The 3,110-nt window shown below is 40.2% G+C and overlaps 1 long non-coding RNA gene across 1 annotated transcript in view; it reads right to left on the bottom strand.

Annotated features, from left to right (window-relative positions):
- The window catches only part of LOC142498528 (uncharacterized), a 1,971-nt gene extending 316 nt beyond the window's left edge, over positions 1 to 1,655 (bottom strand). Inside the window, exons 1-3 of the long non-coding RNA XR_012802456.1 lie at positions 1,491 to 1,655; positions 981 to 1,141; positions 209 to 280 (exon numbers count right to left, since the gene is read on the bottom strand). This is a non-coding gene — a long non-coding RNA (uncharacterized LOC142498528). The remainder of the gene's footprint in view (positions 1 to 208; positions 281 to 980; positions 1,142 to 1,490) is intronic.
- Positions 1,656 to 3,110: the final 1,455 nt, after the last annotated feature.

Genomic DNA, 3,110 nt, shown 5'->3' with positions numbered 1-3,110 from the left:
AGGGTTGTGCCTTTTGTTCTACGAGCTTTGGTTCTAAGAATGATGGGTGAGTGGTTCTAGGTAAATACACTGTTTGGTTTGGGGGAGTGGGTCAGGTTAAGGTTTGGTATAGGGAGTAAGAGAGGGTTTGGGGCAGTGGATAAAATACGGTTTGGGTGAGTAGGCAGGAAGGGTTTGGTGTGTGGTTCTTTCTTGCCATTATCCTTACCTTAATATCACATTTTGGTATGTTCTTAAGACGCAGTCCTTCAGAGCATTCAATACTATTTCGCATTTCTTCCTGTTGGGAAAATTCATGGGTAAAAAATGAAATTACAGGTAGCTGAGCTTCCACTCTAACCAGCCTTGCTTTCCCTTGTAACTTTTCTATATCACCCCCTGTAACCAGCCTCCTGTAATAATAATTATAATAGCATGCTTTTAAATAGCTCTGCTAGTTTTACATAGCATTTTACAGAGACATTTTGCAGGCACAAGTCCCTGCACCGTGGAGCTTACAATCTATGTTTTTGGTGCATGAGGCACAGGGAGATAAAGTGACTTGGTCAAGGTCACAAGGAGCCAACACAGGGAATTGAACCAGGCTTCGCTTGCTTCAAACTCTCGGTGCCAGTCAGTGTCTTTACTCACTGATCCACTCCCTTTTACCTGTAATAGGTTATCTGCCATATCTGTAACCTAACCTCTGTCATCTACTGTAAACAGCTTATCACGTATAAGCAGCCTATATACTATCACATTCAACTAACCTCCATCATATCCCATAACAAGCCTCTATCATATCACATGTAACTCCCTTTTACCTGAGCCAAGCTGATATCTACTCCATCTCCCATTAGATCACTCTAATCCATCATCTGTCTGCAGTATACCCTCCCTCCTTTTGCTTTTCTCTCATGCTGGTTTACTTTAAACACAGGTATCTCTCTGATACAGATACATGTCTGATACATGCAATGTTCTGGGTGTGTTAAACTCACATGTTGGCTTTGCAGTTGTTTGGCGGCTGTCATGTAACTGGTGATCACAGGTTTGTACCTGGACATGTTACAGTGTATTGTGAGTGGGTTCCCACTCACTGTCACCTGCAGCAGCACTGTCACTGCTGTCACCACTGATATTCTGACAAACAGGTCCATATCTAGGTAAGATAATTGACATAAGGGGATTCATTAATTATTTGTAGTATTTGTGAACACCTAACACTTGGAGTATAAGCATAAGTGTGTGCATGTACTGTGTAGAGCAGTTAGTGTCATTGTATAGTGCCATTATATATATATATATACACACACACACACACACACACACACACACACACACACACACACACACACACACACACACACGTTACAATGTCAGTGTATATATTCAGCAGTTAGTGTAATTATACACCAGTTACAGTGGCAGTGTATATATACAGCAGTTAGTGTCATTATATATACAGTACCAGTTACAGTCAGTATACACATGCAGCAGGGCTGCCTTACCTGCTTTCTGATTGTCTCCTCTCTTCTCTCAGGTTCTGTCTCTCTGATCCACGGCCCAGGCTGTAGGTAATAACGTTGTTTTCCATCTTTTCCCCTTTTATACCTGAATCTCAAGCTGAAAACAAAATTCATTTTTCCCTCTTTACTGGGTCTCTTTCCCTACGTCCTGGGCTGCCGGGGAGAGGAATGTGAAAGTAAAAAGACAGGTGACAGGTGATAGGACGGAGGAGCAGAGGGAACTTTGAAACCTGTTTCAGTTTCCTTTGAGCCCAGGTGAGTGTAACCTGTATACATGGAGGAAATTCCCCCAGTCACGATCCGTTTACATTCCGCAAGAGCTTCACTCCTATCAAGTGTGCCGCTCACTGTCCCTCACCTGTTGTCATCCTCCTGCTACAAGTTGCTGAAACCCCCTTTCTCTCACTACTCATTTTAGTTTAGTAAATGTTCTTGAACAAAAATGTAGGATCTGTACGTGTCTATACTGTACTGGGGTCACTGTAATTCAGGTATGTAGAAAAGTGTCTACATACAAGTTGCTGGCAGTGTGTTTGCAAGACACCCAGTGATGTCAGTGTAATACAGAGGGAATAAAGTGAACACTTTCACTGATGTTTTGGTTTAAAAAGAGATCTGCGTTTTGTTTTAAAAACATTTTCTGGGTTTGGATCTAAAATCTGTCGCATTTCTGTTTTTTTTTTTTTTACAGTTTTGTTACAAAAAGTATGGGAATATTTTTTTCTTAAAAATTGGTAAATAAAAAACCGCCAAACGCGTGGCGATAAGCCACTTATCGCCGCTTATCGCCAGCTTCTCAAACTCGCTCAATTCAAGTAGCCCCGATCAGCTTATCGAGGCTGTTCGCCGCTCTAGAATGGAGAATTCCTCTCCAGATCGTCCCACCACAAAAAGTTGGCAAGAAGGTGGTGAAAAGCTGCCGATGAGCGGCAAGACGGCACTTAGAAAAAAAAAGTAATTTTTGTAAACATATGTTTTAAGCATGGAGATTATGGAGCTGAGACTTATTACTTTGTATTTGTGATTCTGTTGTCTTTAAAATAACGATTTTTAATAAATAAAAGCGTTTACCTTATTCACCTAATAGTGTCACCGCGTACGTTATTTATGTGTTACGATATGACTTGTTGATATTATGATTATTTACGTGGTACATGAATGTTTCCATTCAGCAGGCTCGTGGGATAGTCCTATCGTAACCTCGTAAAGGTACAGTTCACACAATATCAAACATGTTTGTAAAGAAAAATACATACATTTTGTGCAATGACATAAGTGTTTGTACTAACCAAAATAAGCATGCCACACATTTTGAATGTCATTTGACAATGTTTATAATGTATATAGCATTATCAAAGTTACATCCCTTTCCTCTTCTGATTGGTTTGTCCTTTTCATCCCTGGCCTCTCTGTAGCAGGCTAACAATTGTATCTAGTAACTGCCCAGTCATATTATCTACATGGACTAAATGTCCCACAATGCTTTGTAGTTACATATTTTATTAACCCGAACAACAGAACGAGTACATGACAATATGTAGATCTGCAACATTTATAATCAATTGTCAGTGTGCACCTAGTATTGTTGCACATATGTAATGA

The sequence above is a fragment of the Ascaphus truei genome, chromosome 7 (genome assembly GCF_040206685.1).
Source record: "Ascaphus truei isolate aAscTru1 chromosome 7, aAscTru1.hap1, whole genome shotgun sequence".
NCBI classification, from domain to species: Eukaryota; Metazoa; Chordata; class Amphibia; order Anura; family Ascaphidae; genus Ascaphus; species Ascaphus truei.
This window is presented reverse-complemented; position numbering and strand designations above follow the sequence as displayed.